The sequence below is a fragment of the Felis catus genome, chromosome F1 (genome assembly GCF_018350175.1).
Source record: "Felis catus isolate Fca126 chromosome F1, F.catus_Fca126_mat1.0, whole genome shotgun sequence".
In the NCBI taxonomy this organism is placed as follows: domain Eukaryota; kingdom Metazoa; phylum Chordata; class Mammalia; order Carnivora; family Felidae; genus Felis; species Felis catus.
In genome coordinates, this window is record NC_058384.1 from 32,138,668 (window position 1) to 32,151,802 (window position 13,135).

Sequence of the window (13,135 nt, forward strand, 5' to 3'; positions counted from 1 at the left end):
GGAATGCAAATTGGTACAGCCACTCTGGAAAACAGTGTGGAGGTTCCTCAAAAAATTAAAAATAGATCTACCCTATGACCCAGCAATAGCACTGCTAGGAATTTACCCCAGGGATACAGGAGTGCTGATGCATAGGGGCACTTGTACCCCAATGTTTATAGCAGCACTCTCAACAATAGCCAAATTGTGGAAAGAGCCTAAGTGTCCATCAACTGATGAATGGATAAAGAAATTGTGGTTTATATACACAATGGAGTACTACGTGGCAATGAGAAAGAATGAAATATGGCCCTTTGTAGCATGTGGATGGAACTGGAGAGTGTTATGCTAAGTGAAATAAGCCATACAGAGAAAGACAGATACCATATGTTTTCACTCTTATGTGGATCCTGAGAAACTTAACAGAAACCCATGGGGGAGGGGAAGGAAAAAAAAAAAAAAGAGGTTAGAGTGGGAGAGAACCAAAGCATAAGAGACTCTTAAAAACTGAGAACAAACTGAGGGTTGATGGGGGGGGGAGGGGAGGGTGGGTGATGGGTATTGAGGAAGGCACCTTTTGGGATGAGCACTGGGTGTCGTATGGAAACCAATTTGACAATAAATTTCATATATTGGGGGAAAAAAAAAAAGAAAAAAAAAAAGAAATACTGAGGTGGTTAGTGTCTCCCTTGGCCCTAAGCCACCTGTCAGAATGAGCACCCAGTTGGCGGGCCGCTCTGACCTTTCCCCTGGAACCTGTGAGCAGAGCGGCATCTACATCTTGGGATGCTGGTTGAGGTTGCCACACCTGTGTTGTGCCCAAAGGTGGAGAGACCAGGCATAAATAAGGAGCTTCACTGCCTGCAGGATAAAACCGAGGGACGCCTTGCATGATGTGGGGGTCTTGTTACAACCCAACTCCCTCTCTCAGGGTTGCCCCACCACCGTCCTTGAGTTCTAGGAACCAGCTATGCTGAGAGACTCGTGGTTCGTTAGATGAGATTTGTTCTCTCGACGGTCCAGCCTTGGCCATACTATTCCCTTCGCCTGGACTTTTCCATTTCCCTGCCCCCTTCCTCACTTACCAGACTAATTCAAGACCAAGTTCTGGCAGTTTCTCATGCAGGAGCGCTTTCTTCCCTCAGTTCCCCAAACGGAGTCAGTTAAATGCAGACTTTGTTTCCAGGTACTTCTATCACAGCTAAATAACCTCAACTGACCTCTAGCCCACATTGTCCTTGTCCTTGCCTTCTGTACCTTTGGAGATGTTGTTTCCATGGTCTGGAACACCTTCCCACATGCTTCCTTCTATCCTCAGCTTTGCCTCTCCAGCAGAATTCTCTGGGGATGGTTTCTTCTCTTATCACAAGGCCAATTATGTTTTGCTAAGCACTGGTCTTCCAGTCCCTGATAGCTAGCACCAAGTCCACTGTTCAGTGGTAATGGTATGGTGAAGCTGAATCAGAAATCCAGAGGAGTTTACCACTCCGGCCTTTTCTCTTAATAGCAACACTATCAACAGAAGACTAGAATCCAGTGATTTCTGATTGCTATTTTTTGGACAAATTTATCAAGGTAGGTACATACCTTATCAAACAGCTAAATAGAGGTTGGATGTTGTTTATTCCTCCCTAAACTCAACATATCCACCACTGCTTAGCTTCATTTTTATTTTTCTCTCTCCCCTCAGGGTAATTTTGACTGTTTTGCAGCCCCAGTGATTCAGGGCAAGGCGCCCAGGGCCCTTGGCTTGTCCAAGGCATCATGGCAGACACTCAAGGCTTGGCTGTTCAAAGCTCCAGTGAGGCTCTGTTTCTTCCTCCTGACATTTGGCCAGCCGCACCCCCCCCCCCCCGCCACTTAGCCATCTCTCTTCATGAAAAATAATGACCTTGCTAATTTCAAGGCCTAAAATTACCTTTTTCTCTACATACTATTTCTTAATCTTTCCTCTTTCAAGTGAGAAAAGAAAAAAAATCATAAAAGCCACCTTTTTCCTTCTCTCTGTAAAATCTGAATCTAGCCTATGATTATTTCTTCTCAACTAGAAAAAAGTTCATTTATCAACTTAGTTACTAATTTCTTCAATTAACTACACTGCCTCTTTTATTTTTTTAATCATCAGTACGCAATTAGCATGAAGTACTTTCTTGGCTAAGCCTGTTCTTTTATATTCTGTTTCATAAAGGCATCATACTCTTTTCCTTAACATTTTTACAATAGTTGAACATAGCCAGACTTTTTCAAAACAAGGCATCCAGTGGTTACTTGCAGACTAATCTTGAGGCTCACAGATGGGAGGGAGATAATGGTGCCTATAAGAATCATGGGAAGTTTTAAAAAACGTACCTGCTAAACCTCTTCTCACCCCACTTCACCCCTGAGCATAACTAAATCTAGGAAAATGTAATTTTTAAAAAAGCTCTTTTGATGATTCTAATATGCCTCCTGATTGAGAATCATGGTCATGGGGTGCCTGGGTGGTTCAGTCAATTAAACGGACAACTTCAGCTTGGGTCATGATCTCGCGGTTTGTGGGTTTGACCCTGGTGTTGGTCTCCGTGCTGACAGCTTAGAGCCTGGAGCCTGCTTCACATTCTGTGTCTCCCTCTCTCTCTCTGCCCCTCCCCTACTTGTGCTCTCTTTCTCTCTCTCTCTCTCTCTTTCTCTCTCTCTCTCTCTCAAAACTAAACATTAAAAAAAGAGAATCATGGTCACGATGGTTGGAGGTAGGCAGGGCCCACATGAGGATTGTTGATTTCACACATGACTTACATTGGGGAACAGAAGGGGAGGCCGGTTAGATGTGATAGTTATGGGAGGCTTCTGGAAGAGTTATGTCTGTTTTGAGTTGGATCTTGAATAATAAAAATATAGCAATAACTGACATGTGTTGAGCAGGTACCGCATGGAGCACTTCATATACATCATCACGTTTAATCCTCACCAAGGGTGGTCTTATCCCCTTTTTGTACAGATGGGGAAAGTGGAGCTCAGAGAGATCAAGCGCTTAGCTCAAAGTCACTCAGCAAGTAAGTAGCAGAGCTGGCATTTAATCCTGTAGTCAGTGTGAGTCCAAAGCTCTGACTGCTATGATGTGTCAGATTTACTGGGAGGGAAGCAGCAGGGATTCGTGGTGTGGGTTATGGCAGGAAAATGATTTCTACCTGATCAAAATCTTTGCGGGAGACAGATAATCTGGGCTTCTAAGAAGTCCTCAAAGTCAATTATGGATGTCACCATTAGGCTGGAAAAATTGTCTTTCTGACTCTAAGAAGATGAGAAAGGCCAAGTTTTTATCATCACGAATAGACCTGGTGTATTATCATCCATTTCAATTTTTCTATCTAATTCCATAATCATAATTCATAATCATAGTCATTTCTTAGAGATCAGAGGGACTTCCGCATCCATGCAGTCTTGTTTCTTGTCTGACTCCCTCATTTGGTAGGTTTTTTTTTATTCAAAGAAAGGCAGCAGCAGCACGAGGCCAAGGCAAGCCCGCCACCACCCGCCTCCAAAAGCAGTGCGGCCCGTGGCCGGGGGCGGCGGTAGTGAGACCAGCGCTGCTCTCCCGCCCCCTTCCCTCCGCGGTTTCTCTGCTCGCCGAGTCGCTGGGTTCCCCGGGCTCCGCTGGCCTGCCCGCCGCCCCTGACCGTCCGACGGCCCTCCCCACGCAGGCCTGGACGCCTGTCACCCCGCCGCGGAAAGCAAAGTGTGAAGAGTGGGGAGCGGGGAACCATGGACGCGAAGAGGAGGCTCCAATGGAGATGAGGAATCAGACTTCCGCAGCTGTTGGAAAACTTGTCCCCGACAATGGCAGATCAAATGGTGGGAAAACTGAGGCTGAACAACTGAATTTGTGAACTTAGACTTGCTCAGTGTCATAAACGCAGGATTGATTTCAGTTTCAGATCTCCAACAGATACTTAAATGGAAAAAGCTTGAGCTTAGTGACAGTAGCGTCTTTGGAGGTCTGGACAAGTTAGCAGAAAACCTTTCAAATCCCACACCTCTGGACCACAGTGGCAATACACGGCAAAATATCAGCACTGTGGAACCTCTGAAAAAGCGGGACTGCCTGAAAAGTGCGCATCTGTTTAACTGGGGTTACTAGTCTGAATGACTAGGGAGAGACTATCTCCCCCAGCTGACCTACCTGCATGGCTATGGCCAAGAGGATGAAGAAGCCCCTGGCTCAGAAGCCCAGGTGGATGCTGTGCAGGAAGGGGATCAGGGCAAAGGGGAAGATGAGGACAAGGATGGTGAGGAGGAGGAGTGTGATGGCCAAGAGGGTGACGAGGAAGAGGAGGGTGGAAAAGGGGTGACGATAAAGATGAGGTGAGTGGGGAAGAAGACGACTTTGGACGTGATGGACAAGGTGATGAGGATGAGGAGGAAGAACGGTAAGAAAGCAGGAAAGATAAGAGAGGAGAAGAGAAACTGATGATGAAGGAGAAGATGATGAAGACCCAAACGACCTGCAGGGAAAAAACTGTTCGGTATTGGTTGGACTGCTCACTGGTAGCTGTTTAAATGATAATAATAAAAGGGTGGCTGTGATACCAGCCACAGGACACCCACCCACCCAGAGAGCCAAAGGATAGTCCTGTCACGTTCTGCCTTCCTCCTTTTGGCCCCTCTTCAAAATCCACCATCAAGCTTGGAGACTTCGCTCCAACAAAACTGTGAGCACTGTTGGGTCTTTGTGTAAGACTCTTGCTGTAGCCTGGGTCATTGTGGTTGGCCACTGACAGTTACATGAAGACTGTAACAGCATTTTTACTTTCTGTACAACAAAGAAGGTTTGCAAATAAAATCTTAATGTAAAAAAAGGACAATTTTCCACAGCAAAGAATTAGCTGGCCCCAAATATCAATGATGCCGAGGCTGAGAAACCTGGTATAAATGTTCGGGGCATGGACTTTGTAATCCAGATTGTCTGAGTTTGAATCCAGCTCCATACTTACTAGCTGTGTGACCTTGGCCAAGTTACTCAACCTCTCTGTGGCCCGTCTGCAAATACAGCTAACCATAGCCCTTCCTCATAGGGCTGTGAAGAGATTTAAATGAGTCAGTATAGTTGGGGCACTGGAGCCGTATGTCCACACAGTCAACGTTTGTTTAAGAGAGGCGTCTGGTGCCGTGGCAGGGCGGGTTCCCAAGCCAGCCTGCCTGCGTGTAAATCCTTCATCTGCCACTTACCAGCTGTGTGACTTTGGGCAAATCACTTAAACATTCTTGACTCAGATTCATCTGTAAAATGCAGATAATAATAGTATCTGCCATTAAGATAAATTATGTGTGCAAAATGATTAGAACAGTGATTTACACATCATAAAAGCTGTGTACGTACCGGTTGTTATTATGACTCTTAGTATTTCTTTATTAAGTAAATATTTGAGCCTCCTGTGCACAAAGGGGTGGAATCACGTGTGTTACGGCTATGAGACTGCAGAGTCAAGATTGGGACCACTGACTCAGGAAAGGATAGCCCTGTCCGATATGAGAGTTTACGACTCTCTCTACTCCTTAGCATTCTGTGTGGTAGAAAGCTGGGTAAGGGATGACCATTTGGGGTAATTATTACTTTGGAGGCAATGTGGAGAGAGGCGCTGTGACCCCACAGTGTCACTTAGCAACCAAATAATTCCAGTTCTGACTTTGAACAACTAAGATCACGGCTGGTTTCCAGTGAGGAAAATCACCAGATGCTAGAAGTACCAAGACCAGACTTGTCAACATTGGAGAAAGGGATTTTAATTTCTTTCTATTACTACTATTGGAAGAGGCAGTTCTTTAAAAGACATTTTGTGCAGTCGCTGTTCCATTTTGATTCACCATGGTGATTGTAGGGCCTTTTGAAAAATTTTCCTTTAGGTAGTTGTTTTGAGATGTAGAAGAGAAAGTTTGAGCTTTCTGTGAGCTTATAACTTTAGGTGTAGACATAAGGACTATTGGAAAATGAGCCCAGTTAAGGTTAACACACACTTGTCTAAATGGCTTTAAAAACTATGTGTTATATTAAATGGCTTTGTTAATTAGTTTCTCTTTGATGACTCATATTGGAGAAACAGAAACTTAGGGCTCTCAGTTATCAAGTAAAGCAAAACAGTGGGTTTGCAAACCTGCAAGCCAGCCTACCTTGTTAGCCAGGTGTAACTAACTAAGCGGTTGTCTCTTTGCAATCAAGAACTCAGCAAGCACAAAATAAGTACAAGTAGCAAATTATTTGGAGACCTTTCCAACCTGTGTCTGACCTTCTTGATTCGTTTGCAGAAGTAATTGCTGTGGAAATTGCTGTGCTTTTATCTGTGGCGCTATTAAAACACTGGTTGCAATGAGGTGGTACAGACTGCTTGGTTAATGGGTTACCGTGGAGTGGGAGCCGTTGTTTCATTCGACAGATGAGAAGTAGCTGAAAATAACCTTCTCTCTCTCCTGTAAGAATTTTGCTTGTTAAGTGACATTCACCAACACAGCAGAGATTCAGCGTGGTAGAGGAGTTTGTGCTATTCTTAGCAAGATATTAAGTGAGAGTTTTCAGGCTTTTCTTGTTATAAAGTAGGGAATGTATGAGGGTTTTATATTCCCTGGTTTCAGGGAATCTTTCTGTGCTCAGGGGAATAGCTGTCTGGCTTGAGAAGGAATGAGGACGTGGAGTTGGTAGGACATTCAGAGCCGAGTAGTCCTTTGCATCAATGTCCCACGTGTCATGTTACCACTAAGCTGTGGGATTATTCCCTCATTCTCTCCTGGCTTCACTGCCATTGCTCTTTCTCGTGGGGTAAGGTCAGCTGCCTCCATGGCCTCATCCTGCTTCCTCAATATGGCCCAGTATTTTTCCCCCCTCCAACCAGCCTCCCTCTTGGAGTGGAGCATTGAGGATCCCTGTGGTATAAAGCAGCATTTCTCAAACTTTAAGATGCCTCAGAATCACCCGGAGAGTTTGAAAAAATACAAATTCCTGGCTGTCACCCCCAAAGATTTTGACCCAGTAGACCTGGAGGGGGCATGAGAATTTGCATTTCTACCAGCCGCCCAAGCATGTGATCCTTGTGGTTTGAGACCACACTTTGTGAAGCCTTTGTGTGATATTACAATAGTATATTATATTGTGTGATTTATAATAGTAAGTACATATTTGGTGTTCTGGCACAGAGCTCCTAAAACCCTTGGAATTTCTGTGCTGACAGCAATAAAGGTGTCCCTTGTTATGTTAATGAAGTGACTTTTGGAAGCACTTAAGGATCTGGGTTGGTTGCCTGGGGAGCTAATCATGTGATTAGAGGGATGGAACTTTGACCCCCTCCCTTGTGTTACCCATCCCCCAGCCCCTTCCTGGGAGGGGAGAGGAGATGGAGTTCATTCACCAATGGCCTATGACTTAATCAATCTTGCCTATGTAATGAAGCTTCCATAAGAACCCAAAAGGAGAGGATTTGGAGAGCTTCCAGGTTGGTGAACCAGAACACTTCCAAATACCATGCCAGGCCCCAAACTCCAGGAGGACAGACGCTCCTTTGTTCAGGGTCTTGCCCTGTGTATCTCTTCATCTGGCTGTTGAACCAGTAATCTAGTGAGTGAACAGATTTCCTGAGTTCTGTCAGCTGCTTTAGCAAATTAGTCGAACCCAAGGAGGGGTTCACGGGAACCATTTTCAGAAGTACATGTAGCAATCTGGACTTGCAAATGACATCTTAAGTGGGGCCAGTCTTGTGGCGCTGAGCCCTTTGCCTGTGGAATCTGATGCTGCCTCCCATAGATAGTCTCAGAATGGAGTTGAATTGTAGGACACCCAGTTGGTGTCAAGGAAATGGCCGTAGGGTGTAGAAAAGGCCCACCGACACCATAAACCTTGCACTGTTGAACCTGAGGGAACTCTCCTCTTTGGGACAGTTTTCTTCAATAGTTAGCCAATACCAATTTCTGAGCACCCACTGAATGCAGAGGAAGATGTCCCTGAAGTGACCACCACAATTCCTGCACTCCAGAAAGTATTCTGTTTAAAGAATGGCACAAGCCTACATATCACAGTAGGAGGGAGCCACTGAAAGCCAAGAGCTGAGGGGACCAGAGTCCAGGGGTGATGAATGGAGGGATGTTAACACTGGGTGGGTGAAGAAAGAAAACTAAGATTTATTTTGGATCCCCCCCCCCCCCATGCCAGCATTGTGGTTGGCATTTGTTGTGTTAATTCCCTGAATCTTCACAGAAATCTGAAGGGTGGAGATTATGCTCTCTTTCATGAATAAGGGACCTGAGGCTCTTATGACTCGAATTGGTGGTGTCAAAGCCAAGGGCAAGCCACCCCAATATGAGCCACTTTGGCTGAATATTATTTTGAGCATAAGAAGACAATCAACACCCTGTGGGCTCAAGAGAAGCTTTCGGTCTTCTCTTAACTGCATAGGAGAATCTAAATTGGGGGTCTTTCTCAGAATAAGGGGTATTAGTAGAGATAAATTTTATCTGAGTGATCCATCTATATGGCAGGAGAAACATCAAATTATCAATTATCTGCTCTCCTTATCTCCCTGTGAAGGAGCTTTCCTCTGGAGTCCCAGACCCCTGCCTCCTTCTCCATAGTTCAAGATGACATCTATACCTCATTTTGCCTGACTGTCTTTGAAATTGCCATGTCTGTGTGGATTCTCTGTATGCATGCTTTTAAATTTGATTTTCTCCTGTCAATCTGTCTCAAGTCAATTTGATTCTTGGTCCAGCTCGAAGGACCATGAAGGGGATAGGAATTCTTGCTCCCTGACAGTGGCAGAGTCAGTAGGGTTCTTACTCTTCAGAGACCAAGTTATTTTCACTATACCATGTTGCTTCCCAGCACAGCACATGACACTCCTGAGTATTCAGTTAATACTTGTTTGTTGAACAAAGACATCAGATAATTAAGTTAATGGAGGAATGTTTCCAGGAAATGATGACTCTGGAGATGGTCCTTAACCGTCCTACTATTAATTATTGTTATTATCTGTTGAGCATTTGATATGTACCAGGTACTGTGATAAGCATTTTCTATATATTATCCCACTTGTTAAAAAGTAAACTATAAGGCAATTATTAACTCCATTCTATATGAAGATATTTAAAGAGGAGGAATGATTACCCTAAGGTTGGTAGTGGAACCAGGTCTCCAAATTGCGGCTTTTTGTCTTCAGAGTACAGGTTTCTCCTACACCAGGTTGATCTGCTAGCATAACAGTTTCTTTTTTATCTTCCCATTGTTACTACTCATTTCTTCCCAGACAATGAGATAGATTCATAGCTATGGATTTCAAATCACAGGAAATAAGATTTTTAAACTTAGTTGCCAGTTACCATGCCAATATAAACATTATCCTCACACCCACTCATCATTATCACATTAGAATAAGCAAAAGCAATAACAGCAGCAAAGACCAAAAATACTACATGAACAAAATTAGATGTGTTGCTGTCATGTGGGCCAGATGATATGGAATGAGGACTTCAGTCTGGTTCCCAGGCCTTCCTCCCTACCCCCTCTGCCTTCCTGCACGCTTACGGTTCTTCATTCCTTCCCAATCTCTGAATAGCTTCATTCAGAATCAATAGTATTTCAGATGATGTGTCAAAGCTCTTGGCATTGAGGGATTTTTGAGATTCCTTTGAAGGCCTCTGTTTTTGCATGATGAGCTTGATTTAAATCATCTCTTTCTGGACTCCAGTATTTTCCTCTAATGATAAATTTTGAGTCCATCTATGCAATTAAAAGATAATAGTGCCCATTCAGACTAATGTTCCAGGTTACCATCCTAACAAAATGCTGTCTGATGTGTGCGTTTTGACATTTGACTCCAGGACGATAACTGAAAGAGACGATAACATTGACGATCTCTTTGTTCCAACTCAGTACTCTGGGTGCTTTCCCCCAGTGTCTCGTTCCTCCGGATAACCCAGGGAAGTGAGCAGGTGTTATGTCTTTTGTCAGGCTGATGGAAATGGAGGGAAAAAGAAGTAAAGTAGTTTGCCTCGGGCCACACAGCTCTAAGTCACTGAGCTGGAATTTGAACCCAAGAGGGTATAACTCAGAAGACCCCATCCTCTGCCTTTATCAGATAATATTGTCGGTGCCGAAGTCACTGGGTTCACCTGTCATAATTTGCTGGGCTGTTCCTAACAAAGAAAGCCAGGAGATTCCATTTGTGAGCTCTTCTTTGCCTTTTTTCAGTTCTACTTGCTGTATCTCATTACTGTCTTAGAAGTGAAAGGATATCTGTGGACTGCTTTGAGCTCCCAGTGCTGGTGTTGTGTGTGTTAATGATTTTTACCCCCAACCCACCAGTGCAGCTATATGATTTAATGAGTGGCTCATCCTAATCAGATGGCTGGCTAATGGGGAATTAAGGATCATAAGACTGGTGGTTTTATTCTAACAGAAATTCATATAACAAGAGTCATTTTCTTCAAAAAAAAATGAAGAAATTAAGTCTCATTAAAATACGCAGTAAGACATAGTCTTAATGGATAGTGAATTTGAGGCACTATCTGGTTTAAAAGCAGGGATTGGAAAGGGCTTCTGCTTCCTTGGTTTTTTCCTGTTGGCATCTATGAGATCTGGGGGCGGTGGGATAGCCAGGGTAGGAGTAGAGTTGAAGAGGAAAAGGGGTGGAGAGAAGGAAGGAGGGAGGGAGGAAAAAGAAAGAGAGAATGTTATAATCCATTTTCTGCAAGTGGGCTTTTTATAGATAAGCAACTCTTTCCTTTTGGTCTGTCTAAACCTACTCTAAAAAAAGAAATTGGTGAATAATGTAACCAGCCTTGATCATGAAGAACAAATCAAAACCAACGTTTATGTCCAGAGAGTTTGACACTATATTCTGAAATGAAACCTGAATCGCACAAGAGGATAGAAAATCATAGTACTGTGCTTTTCAAAGTTCCCAGCAGTAACAGTATCACCTGGAAACTTGTTAGACATATACATTCTCTAGGGACCACCCAAGACCTACTAAATCAAGAAGAGTCAAGGGTTCAGAACTGTATAAAATGCCCTGCAGTTATTAGGACACACACTGAAACTTGGAAGTGGGTGATTTAGTAGAGTATGGCATTGGAGTCAGAGAGACCCTGAGTTCTGACCTCCCTGCATGCTGTTTCTCTGATTTTGGACTTCCGTTTCCTTATCTGCCAAATAGTGATGGTACCCTTCTTTAGGTAGTGTTGTTTTTTATGATTACTACATTGCTTTGAGCTCTTGAATTGCTGGCTTCGAAGATTTGGAAACTATTTTTCAAATTTGTAGGGGTCACTTTGTGCCAAGGCCAGCAATTCCTAATTGCCTTTGCAAACCATTAGTATTATTGTCAGTAAACATGGCTAACTGAGCACACACATTTACATCTATCTGATCACTCCTGAAACCCCTCTGAAGAAACAACAAAGGAAAGGTCTTTTTAGGGCTTGGAATCCATAAGCATAAAGAGCCCTAGAGTAGGATAACAAAAATTTGAAAGCTAGAAAGCAGTTATTGACTTGGCAGACCAAAGAGAGATGAACCCTAAGGTGACAGAGGGGATATCTAAACAATAATTTGTTTTACAGCAGAGCTGCCCAAAAGCTCAGGCATTAGTGGCAATAAGTGCCATTAGAAGTGAGAGTGAAGGAGGGTTAAGAATAGGGCTGGTTGAAAGTTTGTTTAGGAAGCATTTAGACCCCAAGATATCCTTCTATGAAGCTGGGTTACTACCCCTCCTCCACTCACAGAAGCCTTGTGTATTCTTGAAAGAGAGTCTCTGGGCTGGGAGACACCAGGGACATAGGAAGGCAGAGGTACCACAGGACAGCAGGGCTTAGGGGGAAGTTTATATACTGAATGCTGAGACTTTCAACCTCCCTACTTGTTTGCTACATGCTGCAAGCATTCTCCAGACAAGAGATTGAGGACTTCTCTAGGAACTCAGAAAAGTGCAAAAGGACAATCCTAACGTTGATGGCACCATGGATTCTTCAATACAAACTCCAGCCAGGTCACCCTATCATGAATTCTCACAGCTGAACCCCACTCATACACACAAAGGCTCTTGATCATTTTTTCTAACTCCTCCTCTAAAATATGAGCAGGCATCTAAGATTACCATATATTTCTAATATGAAAGGCAGGCAAACATAAATAAATGAGGAAAAAAAGACCAAACAGGGATAAGAAAACTTAAAACTATATCTATTGTTGATATCCTCAGAAAATAAGATATTAATGTCAATGAAACAGAACAGAATTGCTGTTTAAAAGCAACATTTAAAGAACCAGAAACTGATGGAAATGAAAAGTATGATAGTAAATGAAAATTAAATAAAAGGAAAGGAGATAAAAATTGAAGAAGTCTCCCATAAAGTGATAGGAAACCAGAGAGAAAAATAAGAAATTTAGATTAATCTAGGGGCCCAGCATCTGATTAACAGGAGATCTGGGAAGAAAGAGTAGAAAATGAAGAGGAAGAAACCATCAGGGAAATAACCCAATTAATTATGTAACTAAACTATTAACTATATAACTAAACTTACTGTCATATTTTTCAATATGTACATAAATCAAATCATTATTATACACCTTAAACTAATAAATGTTATATGTCAGTTATATCTCAATAAAACTAGACAAAAAAAAAAAAAGATGAGACCAAGAGAATCTTTTACCAATATGACTTTATAAGCCTACCTCCATTGTTAAGAATTCTCTTTTCAATTATGATGTTTTTACCTGATTTGTCTCTTGCATCAATACTTATTCCCTCTGTGTATTCATTCAGCCCATGCTCTTTTAGTCTTTTCCTGTATTCGGCATAAAAGGGGAGAAGAAAGATGTCAGAGATGTCGTAGCTATACCCATATCAATTCATCTTCCATGACCACTATGTTCCCATCATTGCCAGATGGAGTGGCAATGTGATAAGAGCTAACAAAGGCCTAATGACCTTCTGCGGAGAATCAAGAGTATAGAAACAAGAATGGGTATGAGAGTAGAGTCTTCTTTAAATTCTGTTTTAATACATCATTTGGAATCCTGTATGAACAAAGTTAGTTTGGATAAACCCATAAACTATCAACAGAAAGCAATAATTGCTAAATTATTAAAAAAAGAAAAAAGACATTAGTCCTTTAAGGTTTGATATACCTGCAAAAG

At 42.8% G+C, this 13,135-nt stretch overlaps 1 protein-coding gene and 1 pseudogene across 6 annotated transcripts in view; both read left to right on the forward strand.

Moving 5' to 3' along the window:
* Window positions 1-13,135, forward strand: part of KCNH1 (potassium voltage-gated channel subfamily H member 1) — a 466,004-nt gene that overhangs the window by 329,246 nt on the left and 123,623 nt on the right. The window lies entirely within an intron of this gene.
* On the forward strand, window positions 2,635-13,079 carry LOC123382769 (annotated as a pseudogene).